General features: G+C 40.2%; 1 protein-coding gene across 8 annotated transcripts in view; it reads right to left on the reverse strand.

The window, feature by feature from the left end:
• SLC8A1 (solute carrier family 8 member A1) overlaps positions 1-20,001 on the reverse strand; it is a 449,736-nt gene that overhangs the window by 10,058 nt on the left and 419,677 nt on the right. The gene's annotated exons all lie outside the window — the stretch shown is intronic.

Genomic DNA, 20,001 nt, shown 5'->3' on the forward strand with positions numbered 1-20,001 from the left:
TCTAGGACACCTCAGGCCAAATACCCAACATGGTAGGCACACACCCCCTACTCAGCAGCAGACAGCATGCCTAAAGTCTTCCTGAGCATGTAGCTGCCTGCTAAACCCCTTGACATGGTCCTGGCCACCAGACAGACAAAACTCAGTTATACCCAGCTTGGGGGAAGGCAAAATCACTTCAAATCACTGAATGATATAACCTAAATGAGATAAAAGATAATATAGAATACATAAATATTATTTATGCCTAGCACACAGGGGAACTACATGATAAACTAAGAAAAAAATTCCCTTTCTGGTCATAAAAGTTTTCATTCTCATTTTCTGATGGTTTCTATTCCTTTTGACATTTTGAGAGTTGATTTCAGTGTAAATAATAACTTCCTGCATTTTATACCAACTTTCAGTTTACAAAGCACTCTGAAATCCATATTACTTAATCCTCTTACGAGCTCCCTAAATTGTCATGATTATGCCTATTTTACAGGCAAGAAAAGCATGGCTGAGTCAAGAAGTTGATTCCAACAATAACATGAATAATGGTTAGAAGTTCTGTTTCCTGAATTCAGTTCTAAAGTTCTTGTTTCTAAAGAAAAGTCTCAAACCTATCCTTACACCTAAAGCAACTAGAGAAAGAAGGACAAACAAAACCCAAAGTTAGTAGAAGGAAAGAAATCATAAATATCGGAGCAGAAATAAAGACAAACAATAGCAAAGATCAAAGAAACTAAAAGCTGGTTCTCTAAGAAGATGAACAAAATTGAGAAACCTTTTAGCCAAAATCATCAAGAAAAAAGGGAGAGGGCTCAAATCAATAAAATTAGAAATGAAAAAGAAGTTACAATGGAAGCCACATAAATACAAAGGATCATGCGACTATTACAAGCAACAATACACCAATAAATTGGACAACCTAGAAGAAATGAAAAAATTAGGTACAATCTCCGAAGACTGAACCAGGAAGAAATAGAAAATATGAACAGACTAATTACAAGCACTAAAATGGAAACTGTGATTAAATTCCCAACAAAAGTCCAGGACCAGATGTCTTCACAGGCAAATTCTATCAAACATTTAGAGCAGAGTTAACACATAACCTTTGATACCCTTCCAGAAAATTGCAGAGGAAGGAGCACTTCCAAACTCATTCTATGATGTCACCATCACTCTGATACTGAAACCAGATGAAGATACCACACACACAAAAATTCAGGCCAATATCACTGATGAACATAGATACAAAAAATCCTAAACAAAATACTAGCAAATCAAATCCAACAAAACATTAAGAGGATCATATACCATGATCAAATGGGATTTATCCCAGAGATGCAAAGATTTTTTCAATATCCACAGACTAACTAGGGTGAACTACCCCATCAACAAATTGAAATATAAAAACCATACGGTCATATCGATAGATACAGAAAAAGCTTTTGACAAAATCCAACACTCATTTGTGATAAAAACTTTCCAGAAATTGGGCATAGAAGGAATGTACTTCAACATAATAAAGGTCATATATGACAAACATACAATGAACATCATACTCAATGGTAAAAAGCTGAAAGCATTTCCTCTAATATTAGAAATAAGATCAGGATGTGCACGCTTGCAGTTTTATTCAACATAGTTTTGGAAGTCCTAGCCATGGCAATCAGAGAAGAAAAATAAAAAGAATACAAATTAGAAAAGAAGGAAGACCTTCACTGTTGGCAGATGAAATGATAGTAGACATAGAAAATCCTAAAGATGCTACCAGAAAACTACTGCAGCTCATCAATAAATAGTGAAGTTGGAGGATACACAAAGTACAGAAATCTCTTGCATTTCTATACACTAACAACAAAAGACCAGAAAGGGGAATTAAATAGTCCCATTTACCATAACATCAAAAAGAATAAAATATCTAGAAATAAACCTATCTAAGGATGCAAAATGCTTGTACTCCAAAAACTATAAGATGCCGAAAGAAATGGAAGATGACACAGATGGAAAGATATACCATGTTCTTGTATTAGAAGAATCAATAGTGTGAAAATGACTATATTATTCAAGGTAATCTACATAGTCAATGAAATCCCTATCAAATTATCAATAGCATTTATTTACATGGAACTAGAACAAAAAGTCTTAAAATCTGATGGGGACACAAAAGACCCGAAAGCCAAAGCAATCTTAAGAAAAATGGAGCTGGTGGAATCAGGTTCCTTGACTTCAGACTATGCTTCAAATCTACAGTAATCAATACAGTATGGTACTGCACACAAAAACAAGTATATACCAACAGAACAGGATAGAAAGCCCAGAAATAAACCCATGCAACTGTGGTCAATTAATCTATGTCAAAGGAGATAAGATTATACAATGTAGAAAGACAGTCTCTTCAATAAATGATGCTGAGAAAACTGGACAGCCACATGTACAAAACTGAAATTAGATCATTTTTTACCACTATATACAAAAATAAACTCAAAATGCATTAAAGAGCTAAATGTAAGATTGGATGCTATAAAACTTCTAGAGGAAAACATAGGCAGAACACTCTTTGACATAAATCACAGCAATATTTTTTCAAACTATCTCCCAGAGTAATGGAAACAAAACCAAAAATAAACAAATGGGACCTAATTAAATTTAAAAGCTGTTGCACAGCCATGTGCAAAACAAAATGAAAAGCCCACATAATGGAAGAAAATATTTACAAATGATGTAACTGACATGGGATTAATATTGAAAATTTATAAACAGCTCATGCAGCTCAATATAAAAAAACAAACAACCTAATCAAAAAATGGGCAGAAGATCTAAGTAGACATTTATCCAAAGAAGACATACAGATGGCCAAGAGGCACATGAAAAGATACTCAACATAGCTAATTATTAGAGAAATGCAAATCAAAAGCACATTAAGATATCACTTTACACCAGACAGAATGGTCATCATCAAAACATCTACAAACCAAAAAATGCTGGCGAGTTTGTAGAAAAGGGAACCCTTCCACCCTATGGGTGGGAATGTAAATTGGTACAGCCGCTATGCAGAAACATATGGAGATTCCCTAAAAAACTAAATATAGAGCTACCAAATGATCTAGCAATCCCACCCCTGGGCATATATGCAGAGAAAGCCATGGTTCAAAAGGATACATGCACCCCAGTGTACATTGCAGCACTATTTACAATAGCCAAGAAACGGAAGCAAACTAAATGTCCGTTGATGGAGGAACAGATAAAGAAGATGTAGCATGTACATACAATGGAATATTACTCAGCCACGAAAAAGAATGACATAATGCCACTTGCAGCAACATGGATGGGCCTGGAGATTATCATACTAAATGAAGTAAGTCAGAGATAGACACATATCATATGATATTGCTTGTATTCAGAATCTAAAAAAAGAAAAAATACAAATGAACTTATTTACAAAACAGAAAACAAACTTATGGTTACCAAAGGGGAAGGGTGGCAGGGAGGGATAAGTTGGCAGTTTGGGACTGACATATACACAATGCTAGATAACCAACAAGGACCTACTATATAGCATATGGAACTTGGCTCAATATTCTGTAATAACCTAAATGGAAAAAGAATTTGAAAAAGAATAAATACATAACTGAATCCCTTTGCTGTACACCTGAAACACTGTTAATCAACTATATTCCAATATAAAATAAAGAATTTAAAAATCAACATTTTGTTACTGGATAAATTACTTTTCACTTTGATATTGTTAACTTGAACGTTTGCACTTTGCAGGGTTACCCCTGGAACTTAGTTTTCCTATGATGTATCTGAAATCCTGGTATATTTCAAGTTCAAAGAAAGATTAATTCTAATTAAAATAGAGAAATATTGTGTCTATTCTTCAGGGAACACAAGGCAGAGAAGAGAACGAACAACAACCAGCAGTACTATTTAATTTGCTTTCCAAACTGTAATTTGATACATGTTCACAAAAGGAAATGGTTAACACTCCACATACACATACTGGGAACATACAGTTCCATAATAGGATTATTTTTCAGAACAATGTTCATGAATGTTCAACAGTGGGTTCAAGTTTCCCCTTCCTTCTTCAAGCTCCTAGCTTCATGGCATTTGCTAAAATTTTCTAAAGTCTCTGATTCTAATTCTTGATGTTAATAGAAGCATTTTGAACCTTCCAAAGAACTCTTGGTTTCCCTGAGATGGGGCTCTTGAATTTCTCAGTCAGTGTTGCCTTCTCACTCTCAGTCCTGAAAAGAACCCTGAACCAACTAGCTGGTTGTAGAGCAAATAAGTTGTGTTCTAACCTGGCTGTCTCTTGCTGCTGTTGCTAAGTTGCTTCAGTCATGTCCAACTCTGTGTGACCCCATAGATGGCAGCACACCAGGCTCTGCCATCCCTGGGATTTTCCAGGCAAGAACATTTGAGTGGGTTGCCATTTCCTTCTCCAATGCGTGAAAGTGGAAAGTGAAAGTGAAGTCGCTCAGTTGTGTCCGACTCTTAGAGACCCCATGGACTGCAGCCTACCAGGCTCCTCCGTCCATGGGATTCTCCAGGCAAGAACACTGGAGTGGGGTGCCGTTGCCTTCTCCGGGGTGTCTCAGAATTCTGTCCATGGAATTCTCCAGGCAATACCTGCATTAATATGGTTCTGGAGTGGATCAGATTATGTATGCTGGGTACCCTGAGAGTTCTGCTTGTTTGCTCACCCAAATAAAAAGGTTGATGCAGATGATAGTGGTGGACATTCCAATGTGTGTCTGATCAAGTAAGGGGTTACAAGGTTGACTGACTTAAAGGAAGTCTCCTTGCGCTGGTCAACCAGCAGCTGGATGATGAACATAATTATCTGACAGTTTCCAGTTGGTGCATGTGAGATAATGGTTCCACTTAGCATGGAGATATTTAGTAAGCTGAGGCCACTATGAGTGGCCAATTTGGGCACCTGAGCCTGTGTTACTTTGGTAACGACTATTGCTACTGAAGAATACCAGTCCTAGTAACTGGTCAGCATGCTGCTGCTGCTGCTAAGTCGCTTCAGTTATGTCCGACTCTGCTACCCCATAGATGGCAGCCCGCCAGGCTCCGCTGTCCCTGGGATTCTCCAGGCAAGAGTACTGGAGTGGGGTGCCATTGCCTTCTCCATCTGGTTAGCATAATATATCTAATTATGGCAGTAAGGAGCCTAAACTTAAATAAGTGAAAGTGTTAGTCATGTCTGACTCTTTGCTACCCCATGGACTGTAGCCCACCAGGCTCTTCTGTCCAGGGAATTCTCCAGGCAAGAATACTGGAGTGAGTTTCCATTCCCTTCTCCAGGAGATCTTCCTGACCCAGGAATTGAACCCAGGTCTACCGCATTTTAGGCAGATTCTTTACTGTTTGAAGCACCAGGAAAACCCCAAACTTAAGTAAGACCTGGCTTACTTTACTTACTCTACTTACTTATTACTTCCATTTGCCATGCACTGGCCATGTGACCTCAGCACAACTTCTCTAAGCCTCTAAAACCTCACCTGTAAAAATGGGAAAATACAAGTCCTCATTTATTTGGCTGATGATTAAAAGAAGTGATGCAAAAAGGCATAGTGTGGTGTCTGGAAATTGGTAGGTATAACAAATGCTAAGTGTTATTATATTCTGGAAATCTTTGTTCTGGTAATAATAAAGGATATGTGGATGGTATTAAAATCTTTTATTATGGTTTCCTTCAGCAAGGTGATTTATGGGTAATAGACCTTATATCCCACTCCAGTACTCTAGCCTGGAGAATCCTAGGGATGGGGGAGCCTGGTGGGCTGCCGTCTATGGGGTCGCACTGAGTCGGACACGACTGAAGCGACTTAGCAGCAGCAGCAGCATCAGACCTTATATAGGATTATAGGAAAATGTGGTTCTGTCCTTGATGTTCAGAAATGATAGAAGAGATAAGGAAAACAATAGTTAACATTTATGTGGCTTCCTAGGTGAGGCACTACACATACATAGATCCTCATTTAATCCACAAACAACCCTTTAATGTGGGTACTATTATTATCCCCATATAACAGATGTGAAAACTGAAGCCCAGAGTATAAGAAATTTGACCACAGTTACACAGCCAGTAACAAGAGGTGAAGCTAGGATTCAGACCAAAAAGGTGTGACTCTAGCTGGAGTGAATGTTCTTAACCACAAGTCTGGCGGGGGGAGGGGGTGGGTTGATAAGGACTAGATAACTGACATACTTTAAACTTGAACATGGACAAAGAGTTCAAAGAAAGTGTACAGAAACAATTATGTTCAACTATGATTGTAAATACATAATGTTAAAACAGCTGATCATTTTGAGAGGTCAATGACTGATAAAACACTTTTTTAAACTCCTTATATTCCTGGCTTCTCCCAGCATTACATTTACACTGTCTACAAAAGTACATAAAAATGGGTTTGAATGAATCTATGTTAAATAATTAAAATTTTTTTAATTTTGAGTCATAATTCTCTTACTTTCATAATAAGCCTTTGGTGACACCATGCCCTTGAGGGTAAAAAAAAAAAAAGGTAAGATTTAGTGAAGCAACATTTTCCAAAGAAAAAAGAGAAGGGCAGATCTGGGACTAAAACAAAAAAGCTGAATTAACTGTCACTTTCCTGAGCCATGCTAGTCTGTTAAGAGAAAGATACACCTGAAACTCCCTTTTTGCCTCAAAAACAGTTCCGAACTGCCCTGCACAAAATAGTGTCCCCCAGTTTGCTTCTCTCTCCCAATCTTCCTTGCATTTGAAACCTGGTTCTTTCTCCTGCGCTTTGTTCTATTTTGGGAACATCCATCTCTTATCTGAGACTTCTCAAATCCTCTCCCTCCTCTTCTCAAGTCCTACTTTAGAGATGGTAAAGCTCAAGGTCCCCCAAGTATCACTAGAGCTAGATATAGCTGAGAAGGATCTGAAAGAAAAACCTGGGAAAAGATGAAAACAGAAATCCTCGCTCTCACCTCCAGGTAGCCTTAATGAGTCACAAAGGAAACTCCCTGTTAGATGGCTTTTGGTGTGATTCTAAGTCTGAGGCTCTAGACAATACACTGACGACCACAACCTGTGTTTTTACCCTGTGGGTGTCTACCAAGCTATTTATTCCACAGAGAAATTCTCTTTTTGAAGAGGCTGCTTTGTGTATTACAAGCTCAGGAGAACACGAAAAACTATTAAAAGTAGGCAAATGGAAAGTGAAAGTCACTTAGTCATGTCTGACTCTTTGCGACCCCATGGACTATACAGTCCATGGAATTCTCTAGGCCAGAATACTGGAGTGGGTAGCTGATCCCTTCTCCAGGGGATCTTCCCAACCTAGGCAAAGGGAGGCAACTCAATAAACGTTAAAGGTCAGTGCACACAACTTCAGCCCAGCCCTGGAGGCAGCAGGTGAGACCTAAGGGGGTTCTAAAAAGTTCTGATAATTGTCCCATTTCTGATTCCTCTTGCCTTGACTTGGTGTAACATTTCTCTCATTAACTCATTCCTATGAATCACATAGTACAAAATGGCATGTGTCAATCAAAAGTTAAAAATCCATAACATCTTTGGTCAAGCAATTCTACTTCTGGGAATTTAGAATTAACTTTACAAATGTGAAAGTTCATGTATAGGGATGTTTAGAGCAGAGATTTTATGTTAGAGAAAAATTAGAAACAACTGAATTTCTTGCAATTTCAGTAAAATAAATTGTAATTTCATATAACATAATATTGTGCAATTGTTAAACTCATGATGTAATGATACACTAACAGAAAAATTTTCATGATGCACCACTAAGAGAAAAAGCAGGTTATATAACAATGTCTAGTATGATTCCATTAAAAAGTGGTGGGTAAATATTTGTCTTTGTATACATATTTTTGTGCAATTTATTTACATATTCTATAATTTTAAAATTTGAAACACAGGAGATCAAGATGGAATAAGAGGACATGGAACTCACTTTCTCCAAATTAATAATTCTCACTTAAAATGAACTGGAAACTGGCAGAAGAACCCCTTTACAACCAAGGCTGTAAGAAAGATACATACATACTCTGGCAGGGAGAGAAGACAAGTGACTGGTTCTAGACCTGGGCCCTTAGAAAGGGCCTCAGGGGAAAAGGAAGATGACAAGAGTAGACCTATGGAGTGAGTAGGTCAAGCCACAGACTGGACATCCCAGATCCTGGGGATCTATGCAGAGGAGAGAGACCCCCTTGCCTGGCTGGAGGAACTGGGTCCGATGGAAAGGCTGGAGAAGCCTGGACACTGCACATGTGCTGACTAGCTCTCGAAGCAGGGCAGAGAGAGGTCTGCCCTGGAGGTTACTAGGTTGCCAAAGACTGTCTCGTTCCACTTCCCAGCCTGAACTGAGCAAGTGATCTGGCCCTGCTTACTGCACACCACAGTGTAGTACTGGATCTGGGGCAGCCAGGAAGAGGGGGAGGACCAGACTGTGGTCACAAAGGTGACCCATGCTGAGGAGGAGCCCCGGGTGGGCAGCAGCAGCACACCAGGAACCACCCAGATCACCGAGAGCTGCCTCTCTACCACAACCAACCTACCAATACATGCTGAGTCCACACGGGTCCTTGCCAGACTACAAGAGTAGTTCTACAACAGGGATGGGGGTGGCGGAGGCAGGTGGCAGTGATTGGCTGTGGGAAACAAAGGGGATTCATACCCAAGGCTGCATCTGAGTGAAGCAGCAGATGCCTACACAGGCTGTGCATCAGACCTCTGTCTGCATACAGGCCCCGCATGCTTCAGCACAGCCCTCTGGGGCAATGGTCCTGGTATAGAGAGAGAGAGAAACAGATACTTGAAGGGAAAGGGGTCAGCTTGAGCCTGACCTCAGGGCTTCTTCTCTAGCAACTTGATTGCTAGACTAGACCCTGACACTGACCCTCACCAGGCAGTGATGGCCACTGAGCAGACAGGAAGTCCTGCTTCACATCTGACATCAGCTCTAGCCCTCCACCCCATCTCCAGCCTTACTGCCTACCAAGGTGATAGCTGCCCGCACACCCTGAGGAAACATGAGACAAGCATATACATAAAATCCAGTCCTCCCACCAAAGGCATTAGGTACATGACTGTAGCCCACCAGGCTCCTCTGTCCATGGAATTCACCAGACAAGAATACTGGAGTGGGTTGCCATTTCCTTCTCCAGGGGATCTTCCTGTCCCAGGGATCGAACCCAGGTCTCCTGCATTGCAGGCAGACGCTTTACCATCTGAGCTTCCAGGGAAGCCCCAGTCTGTATAGGGATCCTCCCACAAAGAACACCACTTCAAGGCCACAATAACTGTTTAACCTAAATTCACAGAGGCAGAGAAAATTAAGCAAAGTGAAGGGTGGAACTATTCAAAACTGAAAGAGAAACAGAAAACCTCTGAAAAAAATAATAAAACAGAAATAGACAAGTTATCAACTAAAGAATGCAAAACACTGGTAATGAATTGAACTAGACACAGCTACGTCAAAAATTGTTAACTGAATTAAGGAAAATAACTGATTGAAACACGATTGTAGCAAGGAACTAGCAAATATAAATGAGACCCATTCAGAAATGAATAGCTGAAATAAATAAACCAGAAACATGAATAACACACTAAGTGATACAGAAGAATACACAAGTGACCTGAAAGATGGAATTATGGAAATCACATAATCAGGATAAAAGAATGAAAATGTTTTAAAAATGAAAGCAATTTGATATCTGGCATAACAGTAAGGGTTCTGACATTTTCATTATATGAATTCCAGAAAAGAAAGAAGGGGATTGAAAATGTATTTGAGGAAATTATGGCTGAAAATCTCCCAAACCTGAAGAAGAAATCAGATACAGGTACAGAATGCACAGAAGATTCCCAACTGCTTCACACTAAGACATATTGTAATTAAAATGGCAAAATTTAGAGAATTCTAAAGATAGCAAAAGAGTCAAATACAAGGGAATTCCTCATAAAGCTATCAGCTGACTGGTCTGCAGAAATTTTGCAGGCCAGAAGAGAGTAGCATGATATATTCAAAGTGCTGAAAGGGAAAAACCTGCAACCTAGAATATTCTATCCAGAAAGATTATAATTTAGACTAGAAGGAGAGAGAAAGAAATTCTCAGACAAGCGACAACTTAGATAATTCATCAATACTAAACATACCATGAAAGAAATGCTGAAGGATCTTCTCTAACTAGAAAAGAAGAAAGAATCTATAGGAAAGGGAAAATCCCACTAGGAAAGGCAAATATATAGTAAGATATGAGGATCAACCCCTTAAATAAATCACTACCTAGATTAAAAGGCAAAAAATTGTAACAGCAACTATAACTACAATAAACAGTTAAGTGATAAGCATAAAGATGTAAACTATGATAATAAAAACAAAATGTGAGAGGAGGGAAGTAGAAAATGTAGATCTCTTGGAATGTGTTTGGACTTACATAAGTTTAAAACAAGTAAAAGTAATTACAGGTCAACATATATGGACCACATATAACCACAAGTCAAAAACCTACAATAGATATTCCAAACACCAAAAAGAAAGGAACACAAACACAATAAAAAAGTCAACCACAAGGAAACAAAAGAACAGAGAATAACTATAAAAGCAACCAGAAAACAACTATTAAAATGGTAGTTAATACAGAATGGGAAAGACTAGGGATCTTTTCAAGAAAATCAGAGATACCAAAGGAACATTTCATGCAAAGATGGGCTTGATAAAGGACAGAAATGGTATGGACCTAACAGAAGCAGAAGATATTAAGAAGATGGCAAGAATACACAGAAGAACTGTACAAAAAAGAGCTTCACGACCCAGATAATCACGATGGTGTGATCACTGACCTAGAGCCAGACATCCTGGAATGTGAAGTCAAGTGGGCCTTAGAAAGCATCACTACGAACAAAGCTAGTGGAGGTGATGGAATTCCAGTTGAGCTATTCCAAATCCTGAAAGATGATGCTGTGAAAGTGCTGCACTCAATATGCCAGCAAATTTGGAAAACTCAGCAGTGGCCACAGGACTGGAAAAGGTCAGTTTTCATTCCAATCCCAAAGAAAGGCAATGCCAAAGAATGCTCAAACTACCGCACAATTGCACTCATCTCACACGCTAGTAAGGTAATGCTCAAAATTCTCCAAGCCAGGCTTCAGCAATATGTGAACCGTGAACTTCCTGACGTTCAAGCTGGTTTTAGAAAAGGCAGAGGAACCAGAGATCAAATTGCCAACATCTACAGGATCATGGAAAAAGCAAGAGAGTTCCAGAAAAGCATCTATTTCTGCTTTATTGACTATGCCAAAGACTTTGACTGTATGGATCACAATAAACTGTGGAAAATTCTGAAAGAGATGGGAATACCAGACCACCTGATCTGCCTCTTGAGAAATTTGTATGCAGGTCAGGAAGCAACAGTTAGAACTGGACATGGTTAGAACAACAGACTGGTTCCAAATAGGAAAAAGAGTTCGTCAAGGCTGTATATTGTCACCCTGTTTATTTAACTTATATGCAGGGTACATCATGAGAAACGCTGGACTGGAAGAAACACGAGCTGGAATCAAGATTGCCGGGAGAAATATCAATAACCTCAGATATGCAGATGACACCACCCTTATGGCAGAAAGTGAAGAGGAACTCAAAAGCCTCTTGATGAAAGTGAAAGTGGAGAGTGAAAAAGTTGACTTAAAGCTCAACATTCAGAAAACGAAGATCATGGCATCCGGTCCCACCACTTCATGGGAAATAGATGGGGAAACAGTGGAAACAGTGTCAGACTTTATTTTTCTGGGCTCCAAAATCACTACAGATGGTGACTGCAGCCATGAAATTAAAAGACGCTTACTCCTTGGAAGGAAAGTTATGACCAACCAAGATAGCATGTTCAAAAGCAGAGACATTACTTTGCCAACAAAGGTTCGTCTAGTCAAGGCTATGGTTTTTCCCGTGGTCATGTATGGATGTGAGAGTTGGACTGTGAAGAAGGCTGAGCACTGAAGAATTGATGCTTTTGCACTGTGGTGTTGAGGAAAACTCTTGAGAGTCCCTTGGACTGCAAGGAGATCCAACCAGTCCATTCTGAAGGAGATCAGCCCTGGGTGTTCTTTGGAAGGAATGATGCTAAAGCTGAAACTCCAGTACTTTGGCCACCTCATGTGAAGAGTTGACTCATTGGAAAAGAATCTGATGCTGGGAGGGATTGGGGGCAAGAGGAGAAGGGGACGACAGAGGATGAGATGGCTGGATGGCATCACTGACTTGATAGACGTGAGTCTGAGTGAACTCCGGGAGTTGGTGATGGACAGGGAGGCCTGGCGTGCTGTGATTCATGGGGTCGCAAAGAATCAGACACGACTGAGTGACTGATCTGATCTGATAAATGATTACTTTAAAAGTTAATGGATAAATTCTCCAATCAAAAGACATAGAGTGGCCGACTAGATATAAAAAAGAGCCTTCCTTCAGGGCTGTAGACACACAGGCTGAAAGTGAGGGGACAGAAAAAGTTATATGTATTAATAAGTGGGTGTGCATATATATACAGCTGATTCACTTTGCTGAACATCTGAAACTAACATAACATTGTAAATCAACTATATGCCAATAAAAATTTTTTTAAAAACTGATACCACAGAGATACAAAAAATAAGAGAATAGTATGAAAAGTTATATGCCAATAAACTGAACAACCTAGAAGCAATGGACAAATTTCTAGACAGAGACAACTTGCCAAGACTGTATCAAGAAGGAACACACAATTTGAACAGACTGATCACTAGTAGTGAAACTGAATTTTTAATTAACAAAACTCCTAGGAAACAAAAGTCCAACACCAGATGGCTTCACTGGGGAATTCTACCAAACATATAAAAAAGAAATAATTCTTCTCAAACTATAGCAAAAAATTGAAGAGGAAAAAACACTTCTAAATCCATTCTATAAGGCCACCACTACCCTGACATCAACATCAGACAAAGACAGTACAAAAAAGAAAATTACAGGCCAATATCTTTGATGAATATATATGCAAAAATAAACAAAATGTTAGTAACCTGAATCCAACAATACATAAAGAGGATGATACATCATGATCAAGTTGGATTTATTCTAGTGAAATAAGGATGGTTCACCATTAGCAAATACATTAATGTGACATATCACATTAACAAAAAGAAGGATAAGAATCATACGATTATCTCAATAGATGCCAAAGCCCAGTTTACAGAATATAACACCCATTTATAAAGAAAAAACTCTAATCAAAGTTGGTATAGAGAATGTTTTTCAACATAATAGGGCTTCCCTGGTGGCTCAGATGGTAAAGAATCTGTCTGCAATGTAGGAGACCCAGGTTCAATCCCTGGGTCAGGAAGGTTCCCTGGAGAAGGGAATCACTACCCACTATCACTACCCAGTATTCTTGCCTGGAGAATTCCATGGACAGAGGAGCCTAGTGGGCTTCAGTCTATGGGGTTGCAAAAGAGTTAGACACCGAACACCTAGAAAACCCTCTGCAGCCACCCCTCCCCTAGTGGGCACTGCAGCTGGGGTCTGCAGGAGGAACTCTGTCCTTCATCTCTGTCTCCAAAAGTGTAATGTCCCTCTCCTGCAGGGCTGGGGGATGAACTAAGACTTCCTCCACTTTCTTGTAGGGGTGAGGTGGTGTGTCCCCTTCCTGTGCAGCCTTTGGATGGAGCCCTGCCTCCACATCCGTGTAATCAGATAGCACTTCTTCCCCACTAAGCCTGCTGCAACAGCCTGAATTTCATGGTTTCCACCTGAACAATAAGGCAACTTTCCTTATTTCCATGGGGTCCCACAGAGCTGGACCTGACGGTGCGACTGATGCTTTCACTTCACTTTCTCAACATTCTCATTTATGACAGACCCACACCAAGCGTACTCATCAATGAAAACCTGAAAGCCTATCCTTAAATTCAGGAAAAAGACAAGGATGCCCACTCTCATCACATCTATTTAACATAGTATGCAAAGTCCTAGCCATGGCAATGAGACAAAAAGAAATAAGAAGAATCCAAATTGGAAGGAAAGAAATAAAACTATAACTATTTCCAAATGACATGGTACTCAATGAAAAATAAATTACATAAAATAATCGATTGTCATGAGAAAAAACAAAACAATGTAAAGTTCAGTATGCACAATTAACATATGGATAAATACTCACTTCAGTGTTAACAGCATTTATCTCTAGGTGGTAAGGATATGAATGATTTATGTCTTCTACCATTTTCTCACTGTTCTTTCAAATTTGGTAAACATACACCCCATTTTGTGATATAAAGGGAAAAACTAACATGGCCCTGAAAAGAAGTTTCTGGTGACTGTGAGATCAATTTCATTCAGTACAGTTATTTAGCTGAGAAGGAATAGAGAAACCTGTCAACATGGTCTTTGGTCCCACTCTTACTGCATACACCCTTGACCCCTTCAAGAGGGGAACAGTATGTAAGATAAAATAATCTTCCTGTGTATAGAAATCTAACTTCAGATTCTTTGGTTGAATACTCTAAAATGACAAATGAAAAATAAATGTAACATACTAAAACTTGAAAGATAGATACAAGAATGCAAATGAATGTTGGGATTATACTTCTTTTGCATTCTTTGCTTATTACTATTTCCTATTATATTTACAAAGAATGTATTTAGTACTTTTGTTATTAAAAGGCTCTTAAAGATACATTAAAACATAGTCTCATCTAAACAATGGAGTCTATCTGGGAAGGGATATATGGTTGATTTTTTTCTGGTTCTTTCAGTAGTCATGGATATGGTACTCAAATCCTTAGATGGAAGGCATCACACATATTATATGCAAATCAGATACATGTAAAGGGTGAGGAAGGGGTATGGAAGAGATGAACAGGATATTTCCTGCCTATCAGGGCCTGACCTAGGGCCCAGAGACAAGAAAGTGCTCAGGACAGTCCATATAGTGAAACAAGAATTCTAAAAAACAAATTTCACCCACTGTAAAAGTCTTCCCAGGGCCAGCTCTGAAGAGATATGTCTGTATTGGTTTCCTTCCAATCCCTCCTGTCAAGCAATGAAGGATGGTAGAGCAAGGCCAAAATCCTCTTTTAATTTTGTATCTTCTGTCACAGCAACATATTTTATTTACTAACAGTTGATTTTATTGACTTCAACCCACAGAATTGCTTTGCATATTCACTGGACCTGACAAATACTTTTTACAAGCTTGTTAAGAGATTTGTACCCTTGAGATGTCTAGGAAGAGTTGTCGGCCCAGGTCTTTCATCATTTGTACTTGGGTCCTTACTAGAAATGTCATTTGTAATGTGAAGACCAGAGAATAAGGGGTAGGGCTCTAAGCTGCGAGGAATATGTGATGAGGCTGAGCTCTTACGTCACGCTTTGTCCTTGTCTCTCTCAGGCACCAACACAGCTTAGTACTTAATAAATGTCTTTTGATAAATAGCTCTTAGGTGTACAACATCTTACAATTTTTGAAGCACTTCCACAGATGTTACACTACTGGTTCTTCTGAACAATTCAGAGGTGGGATGGTGGCTGGGAGGAGTACCATCAGTCCCACTATTTTTTTCAGGGGAGGAAACTGAAGTTCTCTAGGGTGGATGAGCTTTGAATGCAGAAGGCGGGCTTAGAATCCACATTCTGTGATGCCTGTGCCCAGGTCTTCATGCTGCAGTCTTGTTCCTAGGATCCTTGGTCAAATCCTGTTCTTGTGACATTTTACCCCATGCTGAAACCTCACATAATGAGACTGCCCAACTCCCAAGGCTGCTGGGATATCAAAGAGATAATTATACAAATGCACCTTCTGAACAATGAAGCTATTCAAATGTATTACTGTTTTGTGTTCAATGCAATGCTCTGGCCTCATGAAATCATTAATCATTGATACCTTGGTGTGGATCATTTATTGAATATTCCAGTCATAATAGTCAAGTATTCCCTCGAATATTCAAGGCTTCCCTTGTGGCTCAGCTGGTAAAGAATCTGCCTGCAATGCGAGAGACCTGGGTTCAATCCCTGGGTTGGGAAGATCCCTTGGATAAGGGAATGGCCACCCACTCCAAGTATTCTGGCCTGGAGAATTCCATGGTCTGTATAGTCCATGGGGTCACAAAGAGTAGGGCATGACCGACTGACTTTCACTTCACCTCCAGTCATAGTAACACAGGCTGGGACCTGTGACCTTTGCTGCAGTGCTTACACCTGGACAAACATCTCAAGTAACAAGATACAAATAAACTATAAGGGGCCAAAAATAATTATATGCATGTACAGTTAAGGAAAATTATGGACAAGATGCAAAAATATAAAAAAGCCCAAATGCTACTTCTGATAGGCCTGGAGCATAATATATACATGCCCCCAGCCCCCTGCATACAACACCACCAAAGGGGCGGGCAAACCACCCAAATCACCTGTCTGACCCAACTTCTGGACACACCACTACCCTCATCCCATAGAAGGAACCAGCTCACCCTAACTTCAGTGAGTAAGCAAGGGAACCTGTTGTTTGTTCTCTCTGCCCCTTGCTGCAGCAGGTACCCCAGTAAAGCCTTGCCTGAATTTCTTGTCTGGCCTCTGATCAATTTCTGTTGATTGAGGAGGCCAAGAACCGTGGTTGGCAAAAATAACTAACCCAGAATATTTGGGATGAGAGGAGAAAGGTGTTGGGAAGAAACATCCAGGGTACTATGGTCTTATCTGGTCAGAACAGATAGACTGGGGGTGACATGAGAATACTAGCTGCCAGAGAGAAGAGGAAAACAGCAGATAATTCAAAGGCATTATTTGAAGTGGGGTCCAAGGAAAAGCAATACTTTTTCACAGTTTCTAAGATTAGAACTGTCTGGTTAAGTCGGCAAAGGGAGAACCACAGGCTTAAAGATGGGGTGACTTGCCAACTATCAGTGGTACCAGGAGATATACTATCTTATTAAAATACCACCCCCCCAATTCCATGATCCTGCTTTATTTTCTTAACAATATTCATCCTATTGGTATCTGAATATTATCATGTTTTTTAAGTATCTGACTTCACGGGATTCAACATCTGTCTTTTATTAATCCCTCTGACCCCAAGTAGAACAGGTCTTAGCACTTAGTGTATGTTCACTAAATATTTGTAGAATAAATGAATGAAAACAAAGACAGAATGGCTCTGAAGCCTATGTCTTGCCACTACATCATATCACTTCCTTTGTTTTAATTCTTAAAACCTTTGAGCCACAGTATTGCTGCCAATACTGTGCTGGAATCAAGATAGCCAGGAGAAATATCAATAACCTCAGATATGCAGATGACACCACCCTTATGGCAGAAAGGGAAGAGGAAATAAAAAGCCTCTTGATGAAAGTGAAAGTGGAGAGTGAAAAAGTTGGCTTAAAGCTCAACATTCAGAAAACGAAGATCATGGCATCTGGTCCCATCACTTCATGGGAAATAGATGGGGAAACAGTGGAAACAGTATCAGACTTTATTTTTTTGGGCTCCAAAATCTCTGAAGATGGTGACTGCAGCCATGAAATTAAAAGACGCTTACTCCTTGGAAGGAAACTTATGACCAACCTAGATAGCATATTCAAAAGCAGAGACATTACTTTGCCAACAAAGGTTCATCTAGTCAAGGCTATGGTTTTTCCTGTGGTCATGTATGGATGTGAGAGTTGGCCTGTGAAGAAGGCTGAGTGCCGAAGAATTGATGCTTTTGAACTGTGGTGTTGGATAAGACTCTTGAGAGTCCCTTGGACTGCAAGGAGATCCAACAAGTCCATTCTAAAGGAGATCAACCCTGGGATTTCTTTGGAAGGAATGATGCTAAAGCTGAAACTCCAGTACTTTGGCCACCTGATGCGAAGAGTTGACTCATTGGAAAAGACTCTGATGCTGGGAGGGATTGGGGGCAGGAGGAGAAGGGGATGACAGAGGACGAGATGGCTGGATGGCATCACTGACTAGATGGACGTGAGTCTGAGTGAACTCCAGGAGTTGGTGATGGACAGGGAGGCCTGGCGTGCTGCGATTCATGGGGTTGCAAAGAGTCGGACACGACTGAGTGACTGAACTGAACTGAACTGATTGCTTCCAAGCAATGGAAGCCACAGTACTTTTTGCTAGAACCGCTCTAATGGGATATAACTGGGTCTGAATCCTGGCTGCATTACTGCTATACCCTCTAGCTTCTCTTCAACCAGTCTTCCTCTCCTGCCAGTCTGTAGTCTGTTTTCCAGTGTAGTCAGTCATCCTTTTAAACGGAAGATCTGATAATATTGGTCCCCTAATTATTACTGGAGATCAAACCAGTCAATCCTAAAGGAAATCAGTCCTGAATATTTATTGGAAGAAGTGATGCTGAAGCTGAAGCTCCAATACTTTGGCCACCTGATGCAAAGAGCTGACTCACTGGAAAAGACCTTGATGCTGGGAAAGACTGAAGGTAGGAGGAGAAGGGGACAACAGAGGATGAGACGGTTGGATGGCATCACCGACTGGATGGACATGAGTTTGAGCAAACTCCAGGAGTTGGTGATGGACAGGGAAGCCTGGCGTGCTGCAGTCTATGGGGGTCGCAAAGAGTCGGAGACTACTGAGCGACTGAATTGAACTTAATTCTTACTGTCAGGACAAGAATATCTGGTACGGCAGAAGTTATTGACGTCAGGTTCTCGTGTGTGGTTTGTCCCCTTTCTCCCGAAATGTGACAACTCCAGAAGCTTGAATGTAAAGGCAGGCAGTGCCTGGAACCACTTCTAATGCCACTTCACACTGAGTCCCGACTTCCTCTGAGCCGGGGGCCTCTCTCGTTTGACAAGTGGGTTAGTTTAGGGGCTCTGGTTTGCCATATGTCAACCCTCTGAAGCACCACCATGCCTAGAATCCTTCAGAGAATGGCATTTTCACAATCTTTGTGCATGTTTGCAGTGCTTTTTCTTTTGCAACTGTACCTCACGAATGAAGAGGTATAATTAGTCTCTGCTGGGCCCATTTGTGGACCCCAGCGGGGATCATTTTAGTTTGGAATGACAGCAACCCTGCTTGTTATCTCAACTCACATGCTTTTTCTTAAACAGGGATAACCTAATAATAGCTTGAAATTTATGGAGGACCATGTCAAAGAGCCCCCTGGGCTTCAGAGGGCAAAGGAGGGGATGGCGGGGCAGAAAATACCACATAATTTCCTGCTTGTAAACAACTGAACCAAAATAAGCTCTTTTTTCCCTGTGCACAAAACACGGGATTTATAGGTACTGAGTTAAACAAAGGTTATCAAATATGGTCACCAGTGAGATCAGCATTTCTGGATGATGTGTCAGAAAATGTGGCTGAACCATGTAAAGTGTTGTATAGATTTAAATCCTTTTCTGGAATAAAGCAGAGTATAAACAGTCATACATAGCTTATGTTCCCTTCCTGGGAAGAGGCAGGATGTGAGGTCTGTGTGCTAAGGAGCCTTGATGGCGTTCCAGCTGGCATCGTGTATAAATGCCGAGCACCATGATTTCATAGCCAGAATACGCACTATTCCCAACAGATACTAAAATTCTTCTGTAGTCACATGGAAGATCTGCCTTGTAAATTGAGTTAGCATTTCATCTGCCTTTTCTAAAAATACCAGTGGGTCTTAAATTCATTTTGCTGCTCATGCGGTACCCATGACATGGCAATTAAATGATGCTTTTTTATAACCCACAGTTCTTTAAGTTCAGTAACAACATTTTAATAAAAACATGTTATTCTCTGTGCAGGGAGGTCCTGGCACGTGCCTCTGTTCTATAGACCTTGGTCTCTGTTCCTAATGGTTTCCATGGATTTGAAGTGATTCAAGGGGCCTACAAGGTGGCACACTGGATGAGACTAAGAGCTGAAGTTTGCCTCCTTAGCACTGTGTTATGATCAACTGAAGGACTTTTTAATTTTTTATTATTAAATGAAGTGCAAAGAAGGGCAACGCCTAAGAATGTTCAAACTATAGTACAACTGCAGTAAT

This window comes from Bos indicus, chromosome 11 (genome assembly GCF_029378745.1).
Source record: "Bos indicus isolate NIAB-ARS_2022 breed Sahiwal x Tharparkar chromosome 11, NIAB-ARS_B.indTharparkar_mat_pri_1.0, whole genome shotgun sequence".
NCBI lineage: Eukaryota > Metazoa > Chordata > Mammalia > Artiodactyla > Bovidae > Bos > Bos indicus.